General features: G+C 38.5%; 1 long non-coding RNA gene across 2 annotated transcripts; it reads left to right on the top strand.

Moving 5' to 3' along the window:
- The first annotated feature begins 5327 nt into the window (after positions 1-5327).
- LOC147316945 (uncharacterized) lies at positions 5328-8174 on the top strand. 2 transcript variants are annotated; one of them, XR_015131761.1, is made up of 3 exons: positions 5328-5467; positions 6183-6371; positions 7329-8174. It is a non-coding gene; the product is annotated as an uncharacterized LOC147316945 (long non-coding RNA). The 2 variants fall into 2 exon arrangements; XR_015131760.1 differs by having other exon boundaries at positions 6183-6385.
- Positions 8175-12908: the final 4734 nt, after the last annotated feature.

Here is a 12908-nt window from a genome sequence, read left to right as displayed (position 1 = left end):
GCAGAAGATTTTGTTCAGTGATGAGGCAAACTTTTATGTGAATGGTGAAGTTAACAAACAAAACCAGCGCTATTGGTCTGGCACTAACCCACATTGGATGGATCCCTCCAAGACTGTTGGAACAACAAAAGTCACGGTTTGGTGTGGTATATGGGGTACAACGATAGTGGGTCCATTCTTCATCAATGGAAACCTCAAGGCCACTGGATATTTGAAATTGCTACATGATGATGTGTTTCCTCTTTATGCACTGAAGCTGGCACTGAGTTTTTCCAGCAGGATGGTGCACCACCACATTATGGGTGCCAGGTCTGAGCATTCCTAGATGAACAGTTTCCTGGAAAGTGGATTGGTCGTCGTGGGCCAGTTGAATGGCCCCGAAGGTCTCCCGATCTGACCCCCTTAGACTTTTATCTTGGGGTCATCTGAAGGCAATTGTCTATGGTGTGAAGATACGAGATGTGCAGCACCTGAAACTACGGATACTGGATGGCTGTGCTGGCATTTCTCCTGCGGTGTTGCTATCAGTGTGTGAAGAGTGGGAGAAGAGGGTTGCATTGACAATCCAACACAATGGGCAGTACATTGAACACATTTTATCAGTGGTCAGAAACTTGTAAATAACTCATGAAAGAATAAAGTTACATTGAAACCAAGCACACCATTGTTTTTCTTGTGACATTACCAATAAGTTGGATGTGTCACATGACCCTCTTCGTATTGCATCCAAGATGGCCGACTTCTAAATGGCCCCCATGGTCACCACCCATCTTGAGGAGTTTGCCCCCTCACATATACCAATGTGCCACAAACAGGACTTTAATATCACCAACCATTCCCATGTTATTACGGTGTATCCATATAAATGGCCCACCCTGTACAATAATAATAATATGTTAAAAAAACTGACCAAGGTTGGACTGTACACTGGAACAGTACACTGGCACTTTTGTAAAACCACATCAGGCTAGGTCAAATTGGGCAAGGTTATTTTTTTAAGGACCTGAAATTCAAATTATAAAAAAGAATGCCTACATTTTCAGCCAAGTTGAAGTTCATGGAACTTCACAGGCATAAATCACTTAGTGTGATATAATTATTAAATTTTATATTATTCAGAAGCAGGAATGGGTTTGGCTCCTCGTACAAGTTCAAGCAGAGCACAAAAGACTGAGAAACCAAAAGCAATCAACCCCCTGAAGACTTTATAGAATGCTGCACCTGACTTTCAATACTATATGTGAACAAATACAGACTCCTTTAAAGAAGTCAGAAGTAGAAATCTCGCCTGAGAATTTATTACTGGAATTGTCATAATCACTATGCTACACATTTAGTGGGAAGCAAAGGGATAATATTAACCTTCAAAATGAACAAAGTTATCCTGTTTTGATGTGTTGATATTCACACCAGATAACATTAACGTGTTTGAATGCTTCCCTGAGCTGTCTGTCATGTTACATCCGTCTTTCATCTTCTGAGTTTCTCATACACCTGTAAATCCCATAAGCCTCACATGTGTACAAGTGTTATTGGGAGAGTGGCTGACATTTTAAACAAACTGACACCTAATCTGTCTGGGTAAGGGCAGCACTTGATAGGTGAACTTGGAACTTTGAGGGAGATAGCTTTTGAAATGTCAGCCACAATGAAAAATAACACAATGGCTCCCAGATAAAGGAAAATATGCTTTGTGTTCCCAAGGGCTCAATGCACAGTCTGGCGCTGCCATGAATTAAATGCAGTAACTACATCACAGCCCTGGAATCTGAGAGATTCATGCTCAGTGAAACCGAAGTGGTTTTGAAACCAGATCCCATTTCTGTGCAAATTCCCTTTCCAATCTAGTGTGTGTGTGTGTGTGCTTTTAAATATCTGACAAAAATAATCACATCATCTGCAGTTTGAAATTAGTGTGCACAATATTTTTCTTATGACTCTGCCAGATGTACAGCTCAACTATGGCAACAGTAATAGAAGTAAGAGGGATGAGACCATCCAAAGACTGATAATATACTGGCAAGTGGCCTCACTCTGGGACAGAAAGAAGAGCTGGCTGGTAATCTACTTCAAAAGTGGCTTGCACTGAGAAGCGAGACACGCCGAGTTAAAAGCAGGAACAAATCCACCCGCCCAATGACTGACAGTTGTTGCAGTGAAATACTGGGCTCCAGGCACTGCCAGAAGGAATAAAACCTCCACTGATTCTGATCCAATTTGTGCTAGCCAGGTTACAGACCGGCGCATTCATTGAGAAAGACAAGAGTTTTGGAATTGGCATTCTGTGAGGTGCTCTTGGATTGTGCAGGCGGGCAGTGTTGCATTTGGGAGATCGATGGCATTTTCTGGCAAGGAACACTCGTCAGTCAGCAGCTCTCCTGATTGTGGACCCTTTACTGAAGATGAAATCCAGCAGTCCACTGTAAAGCCACCGCCCTCCTGAAAATGCTCTGTTTTCACAAGTTCCTGCAGTAATTGGGATGGAAAGAGACCTCTGGGTGGTGGTTTGCACTGTTCTGCTGGGGAAAGTAATTTGCTGTTTCCACTGTGAACAAGAATATAGTGATGTAATTCAGGTCCAATTCCTCAATCATTTTACACCTTCTGTCTCCAGTGACTCTCCTCCTGACTGTAATTATTGCAGCAATGATGCAACATATACATAAGTGTAGCTGCTTATGCCACATAAAGCAGACGCTGAATACAGGCTATACTCACACTGTAAAAGGTTGTTGTAAATTTTACTGAGAGCTGGTAAATTGCTGTAAAATAACAACATTAATGTTGTATTTTCATGTATAGTATTACAACCATGTTTTTAATTACAACACAATAGCTGTTTTCGCTTTTTTAACCTTACAACTTTTTCTCATGTAAAGGATTATTACTGTATGCACTGTAATTAATACACATATTTAAGTAAAAAATACTCCTATCCTGTATCTCAATGTATAAGTACCTTTTGAATATGTGAATGAGCAGCAGTGACTGAATCCATCTCACACTGCTGCTTTTGCCAAAGCCAGTGGCACTTTCACCTGCTAATAAGAAGTCACAGCCAAGTACATCTACTGCATCTGAATCTCGAGGTTCAACATCATGAAAAAGAAATCATGATGTGGACAGGACAGGACAGGTTTTTTTTCCCACCCTGTCCTGTCATTGCTTAATTACAGAATTAAAAAAGAAGACCCTCTTCCCCTCATGCAGACGTGTATTTCATGCACTCTAACGATTTCTGGAGGATTCTTTCAAATGTCAGTAGTTTGTCAGGGTTAACACGTAGCAAAGTATATTTTATATTGCACATTGTCAGAAGCAGGTGTGGACTCAGCCCTACCCACAGGCAGGCATGTTCCACACAGTCAAATGACTTCTCGTATGTGCACATATCACATTTATCTTTTGCTGTATTTTTACCCACAAACTCACCGCTGACCTTTCAGGAAGCACCGACCCAGTCAGTAGCTGCTGCTGTGCCTGTTGAACAAACAAAAAAACAGAAAAGAAATGTAAAAGGGCCACATTTGCCATTCCTCTCATTTCTAGCCAGTGGCCACAGTTTTGCAAGCTGAGATGACAGCTGTTACTTTTACATATTTTATCAGCCAGACAGGTTATGCTGGCTGATAGTTTTCAGGCACCTCTCTGTTTTAGTGAGGTGGCCACCAGCAACTTTATACATTCTAGCCAGTTTTGTCATACTAGGATAATGCTCATTAGGATGATCTAAGCAGACAAAAACAAGCCACACTGGGATTTAATCACAAAGAAAGACACTTTAATTACCACTAAAATAGAGAAAAACGAGACAACACTGAGCTCGGTCAAAAATAACCAGAAAAAAGTCTACCTGAGACACAAAGATGATACAGGAACAACACGGAGACTTGACGTCAATATGTCACAGGAAATTACATGGTGGTTCAGAAAAAATATAAATATCTTTAAGCTTGGTCCTAATGCTTCTAATTCTTTTTTTCCCCTACTGCTGGAATTGTAGCTAATTTAGCACAGACTGGAAAATTGATCAGGGACAATTGTAGGCTATTTTTCCACAGAAAATACTTATTCAGTCAAAGCAGATGAAAAGAATATGAAGGAAGCAAGAAGTAAAGATTTCCAAACAAAATCATGAATCAACACAAAGCCCATAAAACCTCTTCTTTAAAAAACAAGAGAGTCTTAATTGTGACTGACTGAGATGTACTTCCTGTTATGATTTCAGATATGATCTGCATCATATAGATTAAAATGGGAATGCAAGCAGTTTGGATGCACCATGCTGGTATGCTTGGTAAGTGGTTTCTTGGTGATGTCCGCCTGCATATTTGGAATCAAATATATTAACATTAGTGATGTGCGATACCACTGATTTCCTTTACGATCCAATACCAAGTAATATTCAGGGTGGTATCGACGATACTGATCCGATACCGATAATTTGTACATAAACGTATTTAATTTATTGTATATCAAATTATAGCATCATAATGATTACAGGACATCAGATTACTTGTTCTTATAACTTAATAATGCAGAGTTCATCATATAGAAATAAAAAAACTGAAATTGTGCACTATTTGAACACCTTGCCTGCCTGCAGCACTAAAGGACTCCGTGAGAGACGTCTGTCTCGCCCTAGCAGCACCTGTCCCTGTCCTCCTCTTCAGTTCACCTCAACATATGCTCGTCATATTCTGTGATATGATTTACTCTGAGGTGTTTGACAAGGTTAGTGATGTTGCCACAACCTGAATTTCAGTGCCCCTCCCGAAAATCTCCCAGAGCCACCATTCTCCCAAATTTCTCCCGATTGTCCACCCGGACAACAAAATTGAAAATCCATATTGCAGAATTCATAGCGCGGCCCAGCCAATTCCAGTTTCCAACAATGGCGGAAACGACTTAATATTACTCTTATTTCTCTTTCTGGGTCGCAAAAAAACTTTTAACATATTTTCAGGTGAGAATGTAGCTGTGTAAACTTCAAATATCTGAGCCGACCGACACATGGAGTCATTGGAGTCACACAAACCACCTGCAACTCAACACCTCAAAGACTAAGGAACTGGTTGTGGACTTCGGGAGGTCCAGAGAAGGTCCACTGCCGGTTCAGATACACTCTAAAAAGTAATTAATGTGACCTTTAGTCATTACTTACATATATATGTTGTTGTGAAATGAAAAATCAAGTTCATAAATACTGTTAGACTTCCTAATTAAAATTTTTATTTTATTGAGTTCGGGTGACACATAAATTATGCCTCTTTACTCAATATATAATCGTGATTTGTCTGAATTTAAAATCTTCTTTTAATCAAAAAACAATATAATTTTAAGTTCTGTCGATGTAAAATACAACTTGATGATGTGTAAACAGCTCACAGTTCCCTTCTTCTACTCAAGCGGACATATTCAACAGCACGTGTTCAAGGTTTATCAAGAGCTGTGTTCGTCGCGAACGGTGAGTAATTTTATGCGAAATTACACATATTTGCAGTCGCTCTGGATTTTGTTAGTTTACTTTAAAACAACGACGTAACATACATAACATACATCTTAGCTTGCCCCCGCGTTTGTGTGTTTTAATATACACACAGCAGCTAATTCCACGATAGCATAAATTGTTGGGCTCTTTTTGGAAAATGTAACACTGACGTTACTCTAATGCAGACCACTGTAATTGTCTTATAATTATTAAAAGATAGCGGACGTTGTTAGCCCCGGCGCAAACTACTATGCTAACGTAGCTAGCCAAGCTAAGTTGTGTTCACTGTGATTTTATTTTTGAAATGTGAAATTTATTTTTTGAAGGGAAGCATTTTATGTTAGTAATTGTTAAGAAACGCTTCTAAATTTTCGTAACGTTACGGGGTGAAGTTCAACCCCATTGGCTTCTGCGCAGGAAGTGCGGTCGCCATTAGTCCGGTGTGTCTGTTGACCGCTAAGAGCGGTTCTTCACCGGCTGCTCGGCCTATTTTCACAGGTAAAAGACCAGACTTAAGTGCACTGTGCCGCATATGGTAGGGTAGTTAGTTTTCCAGCACCCAGTGTATTCAGGTCTATGTAGTTTTGAATGTTTGGTTCTAGCTCACACAGCTTTGACAGGTGAAACTTATTCACTGTATTGAAGACTCACAGGTGAAGTTGAAAATACCATCTTTTGTATTTTTGTGCAGGCACGACTTTCTGGTGTTATACACTGTCCTGGCGTTGCAGATCTAGGGGTTCCAGTTAAGACGTGGTCAGCCTTCTAAAGAAAGTGGGAATCTCACCGAAATATTCAGTTACTTTGCTGTGTTTCTTGCCAGGACAAAGGCTCAAACCATCATCTTTTCCTGGTATCGAATACCAAGGGACCTTCTGAAGTAAGCTTTAACAAGTAAGCTTGAATTGAGTAATTCAGAATCATGAATCATGCTGACTGCAAATGAAAAGTATGAATTGACATGAAGGATTTTCAGGAGCCGATTTAGACTTGGGACTACATTACGACAAAGCACTGCTGTAAGCCTCCACATGGTTATAACACAGCAGTTGAAGCCACTGCCGACCAGTGTCTATAAACCAACATGCTATTTGTGCAATATTTCTTCAACAAATCAAAGACCCATCCATTGTTACTGCAGCTTACTATGCTTGTATAGTAGTGGCTGTGTGTGTTTGTTTATGGAAGCTGGAGGCTTTTTCAACTGTTGCGTTATATCCATGCACCATGCAGTGGATGTTTACAGCGGTGTTTGTCGTAACTGCAATGTAGTCTCAAGTCTAAATCAGCTTCTGCAAATCTTCCGTGTTACTTTTGCACTTTTCATTTGCCGTGAACATGATTACTGAGCTCCCAAGAAATATTTGTTTTCATTACTGAGTCATTTTAATCACTTTTGCACACAACATGCTAGCACCTGCTATTCACTTACATTGTTTATGCTCTGCTAAAGCAAATGGATTGCTTCCGGATCAGGAGAATTAGTGTGCTGTTTACAAAAGGCTTGTTTCTCACTTTCTAACTGTGACAATATGGCAATAGATAAAATTTCACTTAGAAGTGGAATAACCCTTAAAAATGATTTATTAGATTTTCTTTTCAAAGTGGAAAAACAAAACTGTGAAAAACAAGACATTTTTTATTTTAAACGTTGGATTATGGTTTAATTTAGCTTTTAAAAATTACAGAATGACAAAGTAAAATCACTGAAAAACACAAAAGACAACCTGTTTTAGCTTATTTTCCTACCTGTAGTAGTTCATTCCCTTATGCACGTCATCCTGAAGTGCTTGAGCTATGTATTTTATACATCCTAACATTTTATTTCTCCTACAAGGATGAGGAGGAGCTCAACGCAGACCTTGCAATGCAAATCATGAAGATTGCTATCATTGGTGATGGGCCTGCAACCATCATCGTTGAGGGATCCAAGATCCTGGAGAGGATTGATGTTGCCAGATCCTGTGCTTTGATGATGGGAGTAATCTACGCTCTGAACCTTACCTATCCCAAGCAGCTGAAATTTACCTTTGAGGTATTTCAAAAGCTATGCCTTGAGCTTGATGGACAAAAAGCCAGCTCTAAAGTAATGAATCTTAAGTTTGGTATTTTCTAAGGCAGACTTGATAGACCATTCGTGAGTGAGTTTCACAAAAACCTTATTCCTGCATTTCTGGCACTACATCAATGTGTTTTACTAAATTTTAAAGCGCTGTTCTTAAGTCTTCTGAGTTAATGTTTTGCCGTGTCTTAAATGCTGTTATTTGCACATTTTTAAGGAATGCGTTTAATTTCTCCCATGACCTGTGTTCTGAGGGTACTGGTGTGTTTTAAAGTTTGTGTAATGCCCTCTTTAGCTGGCCTTAATCTTGAGGGTGAAAAGTCAAATATAGAAGAGAATCAAGAATACTTTGTAAGAGTGCTGACAAAGTTGAATGAAAGAAGCTTTGCTCATTTTATGTTTAAATTAGTGCATTTAATGTCTGCCTGTCATCTTTTGTTTTGATTCACTGTCACATGTTAAAGTAAAAAAAAAAAAAGAGGATTCAAGTAGTAGCTTGTATTACAATTTTAATACACAGTTCCTTAAGTTTCAGCGGGCAATTTGTGTTCTAGGAAACGGAAGCCCACAAATCTTGCACTTCACACGCACGTTAAAGAATTGTGATGTTTGTTATTGTAATTAAATGGGTCTAACTCATTTGAATACATCTGTCTGAATTTCTATTCTTTCTGAGCACCAGGTACGAGTCCCTTAGCTGATGTCCAGGTATTTGGCATCACATCTGCCGCATTCAAACAAATACACACAACATCCATTTCTTTTTCTGAAGGTCATGACACAAGAGCACACACAGCGCATGTTAAGGCTGACCTTCGTTTGGGGAAAAAAGTGATCGACAAGTTTCTAAGGTCTTAGAACCTTGACTTCTTTGTGGGCAGGCACCACCATGCATGAGCCTGCCCACGCGGTAGTCATGGTTATAAGACACAGCTTTTGATCAAGGTTGTATTTTGGAGCGACTTAGCCTGCTGGGAAACAGGTAAATGCCCTTATAGAATCTCCTGTAGGACCAAAAAATTACTACACTGTAACCAAAATATCATATTTGACCAACATAAATACTATTTATGCCGACAGTTAAGTTCATTTTAATTATAAATGTGTTTTATTTTGATCAAAAAGTTACTTCACCATACATAAATATAATCTTGGATCAACTTAAATTCCTGTGTATTTGTTGACAATTATTAAGTTCATGTTACTCAGAATGTGTTTTTTTTTGTGGCCAAAAAGTAACTTCACTATACATAAAATTCACGTTGGATCAACTTAAATTTTTGTGTTCTAGTCGAAAATTATTAAGTTAATTTTACTTAAGAATGTTTTTAATTGTGGCCAAAAAAGCTACTTCACCATACTCAAAAATATTGCTTTGAATTAATGCTATTCTGCCAGAAGTTGGCTTAACTCAAAAATTCTAGTGGAAAACGTTAACATGCTTTTTTTATTTGAACCAATGTTTTATTTAGAGGGGGAGGAGGTGGAGGTGGTCAACAAGTACAAGTACCTCAGGCTGTGGGTGGACAATAAACTGGACTGGTCATGCAACACAGAGCACCTGTATAAAAAAGCCCAAAGCCGACTGTACTTCCTCAGGAGGCTGAGGTCTTTTAACATCTGCAGGAAGCTCCTGAGGATGTTTTACCAGTCAGTGGTTGCTGGAGTACTTTTCTATGCTGTGGTGTGCTGGGGGAGCAGCACAGCAAAGAAGGACTCATCCAGGCTGGAGAAACTGATCAGGAAGGGCTCTGTGGTCGGCATGAAGCTGGACACTCTGGTGACAGTGGCAGAGAAAAGGACACTAAAAATACTGCTGGACATTATGAACAATGCTGGGCATCCTCTGCACACGGCCATTAACAACCAGAAGAGTCTGTTCAGTGACAGGTTGCTTCTCCCCAAGACAAGAACTAACAGACTTAAAAACTCCTTTGTCCCACACGCCATCAAACTGTTTAACTCCTCTCTGGAGGGGAGAGGGAGGGGAAACAGGTGGACAAAGGAGGGGGGAACAACTAAGCTGTAGTGCCTCTTCACCTCACTGTGCAATACCTTTTGTGCAATACTTTTGTTAATAGTCAATGGTGCAAATAGACCTCAATACTTGAAATGTGCAATTCACTTGTATTTTTATTTTTATTCCTATTTATTCTATTTATCCCCTTCGTATATTTTATTTATATATGTCTCTGTATTTATATATGTGTGTGTGTGTGTGTGTGTGTGTGTGTGTGTGTGTGTGTGTGTGTGTGTGTGTGTGTATATATATATATAATATTCTGTAACTGTAACTTCTGTCGGTGCTGTGCTTTTGGAAACCGAATTTCCCAGAGGAACCCACCCGAGGGATTAATAAAGTTTTATCTTATCTCTTATCTTACATCGTCTTCAAACCCCCGTGGTCTTTCACTACTCGGGTTAAACATGATATATAAGTCACTTTGATAACTTAAAAATTTTATTGTTTGGCTTTTTCAGTGTTTTATTTGTTCGTGAGTAAATCGTTTTGGCTGAGATTAAAGTTATTAGATTAGATTAAATTAAATTTAACTTTATTAATCCCAGAGAGGATTAAAAATAGCCTGTTTCATTCTGACGATGAACTGAAGAGATACATAAATGACAGTGTGAGACAATCTAACTTTTGAACACTAAATCATGCAAAGAAATGCCATTTGAGCCCAAAAATAAAAAATAAGAATATACACCAAGTAATATTATGTCTCCTTTTTAAATATATAACAGTCAGCATCCTCACAAGCTGATGACTCCTGTAGAAATTATGGAAATAGAGGAAGAGTATTCATGTATTGCAGAGTGAACAGGCATTTTTCTAACCTTTAACCACAAATAATAATAGAAGAGGTAGTTGATACCAAGTCTCTCTCCTGGTTGGGAAGATTTATTTCCTGTTTAGAATGCTGGCGTCCTCCATGCTATTACTCCGGTCTTTCTTGTCTGATTTTTCTTGAGATGAAAACTGAATTTGTGCTTGTTCAGCCATCCTAACTGAACCCAGTTTTCTTCTGTTTATTCCAAAAAACAATGGGCTGTCACTTCCATTAAGGTAGGTGGCCTATCCACAGAAACAGCATTTGCCTTGTGAATTTGGAAGTGTATTTTCTTAAAATAAGCTTAAAATACTCTGAAGAATAATGGATTGTATTTATATAGCGCTTTTCAAGGCACCCAAAGCGCTTTACAATGCCACTATAAGAAATCCAAATGCAGCTATAATGTCTTATACTCATGGACCTACTGGTATGTTTATCAGTCTCACGTGTTTCTGTTTTGTTGTCAAACAAAAATGACAAAAATGAACCAGTCTAAACGGAGTGACGCATAATCGAGCTCCACTTGCTGTGTTTATTATTTTTAAGTGTTTTGTGAAAGATGGCTGAGAGCCTACTCACCCCTGCCTGTAACTTAGACTTCTGGCGGCCCACCTTCTCATAAACATTGGTCATATTAGACGACATGCATCATATTAAAGGGACGGCATTGGTTCACTGGACATGTAAATATGAAGATAGTGAAGAATAACATCCTTGTGGCTGCAGTTTACCACAGGCTGAACTGCAGTGCAGAATGGGGTTAGGCTTATTCGCCGCAACTAATACCTCTTAAGGGTAGAATTATCCCTGTCATCTATTATCAATATCAATAATCCTCAATAATCCTTTTAGAAATCATAGAAAAAGAAGCTGACAATCTGACACTCATCTGGTTTAATTTTTTCTGTCTGCATGGCAACTTTGCAGACAGGTAAAGCTAGCTAATACATTAGCATTTGTCTACTTATAATAGCTTTAATTTGCCAAAGAATCTGAACAAATACAGGTATTAAAAAACCCATAGTAGTTTCAGATTTCCTCAGTTTGTCAGATTAACAAAAATATAAAAAATTACTTCATCCACAGTCAAGTAACAGTAAAATTTCACACTGGTCACATCAGAACAAAGCTGAACTGCAAGGATGCTGACACGGTGAGAGCAGAGAGTTCACAGAAAAACAATAAGTAATTGAGGTGGTAATTCTTTTGAGTTGCGGGTGAAAAAGTAGTCACCTGCGTCAATGCCACTTCCCCTTAAAGGCATTCACATGGTGTGAATTTGACTTAAGGTGCTTTAAGTATAAAGCTGAATCCTAAAAGCATAAAGCATAAAGAATGGAAGAGAATAGCATCTAATTATCTTACACCACACTTTTATTTCTGTACAGAATAAAAAAAAAATCTGATTTGTTTAACCAGTGTTGTGATTACTCTTTCCTCACCACAAAAATGCTGTGATATTAATAAATCCATACTGTGTAAGCATTGTCTTTTACATCATGTCAAGTTCTGCAGCTGTAGTAGATGTCAAATGTAATGTTTAATTTAATGTAATCAAAATATTTTTGTCTGAGCCTAACCCATATTGTTACACCCAATTTCCAAAAACCTTGGAGCACTGCAGATTTGAAAAAAAAAAAAAATGGATATTATCAGTATTGTAAATGATAAAATATTCATATTTACAATTCTACGGTTCTTTGCAGATTCATGAATCTCTGTTCACATATGTTAAATCAGTCTTTAACACGCTTTTTTAAAGGGATAACTTGATAGGGTGCCAGAGAGGAATCCAATCCAATCCAATTTTATTTATAAAGCACTTTAAAATACCCAGCACAGGAACAAAGTGCTGTACAGAAAATAAGTTAAAACAATAGAATAAAACACATAAATAAGAATAAAATAGAATAAAACACATAAAACATAAAATTAAAACAGCCCTATATTAAAACAAAAACAAGATAAAACAGCATCGAATCACCTAAAAACAACTAAAATAAAAAATAAAAAACCAACATCTCACGTGGTGTCAAAGGCCAGGGTAAAGAGGTGGGTTTTCAAGAGTGAGTTAAAAACAGATAAAGAACTGGCCTGTCTAATCTCTAAAGGAAGCTCGTTCCACAGTTTTGGATCTCCTCTAAATTTATGCCCAGTCCTGGGTATCTTCAGGAGCAGCTGATCAGCTGACCTGAGAGAGAGGGTGGGTGTATAAGGCTGTAGCAGCTCAGAGAGATAAGATGGGGCTAGGCCATGGAGAGCTTTAAAAGTAAATAAAAGAATTTTAAAATGAATCCTAAAAGAAATGGGCAGCCAGTGAAGTGAAGCTAAAACAGGGGAAATGTGCTCAAACTTTCGAGTGCCAGTTAAAAGACGAGCTGCGGCATTTTGCACCCTCTGTAGATGACTAATATATAATGCACTGACCCCAATATAAAGTGCATTGGTGTAATCCAGCCGAGTGCTAACAAAGGCGTGGATCACTGTCTCAAAGTGCTGCCGTGAAAGAATTGGCTTT

Source organism: Aulonocara sp. 'chitande type north' Nkhata Bay, linkage group LG12 (assembly GCF_057382095.1).
Source record: "Aulonocara sp. 'chitande type north' Nkhata Bay isolate Kocher_YH1m ecotype deep benthic linkage group LG12, A_spYH_male_GT1.1, whole genome shotgun sequence".
Taxonomy (NCBI): Eukaryota; Metazoa; Chordata; class Actinopteri; order Cichliformes; family Cichlidae; genus Aulonocara; species Aulonocara sp. 'chitande type north' Nkhata Bay.
The sequence above is the reverse complement of the archived record's forward strand: the minus strand, read 5'-3'. Positions and strand labels throughout refer to the sequence as shown.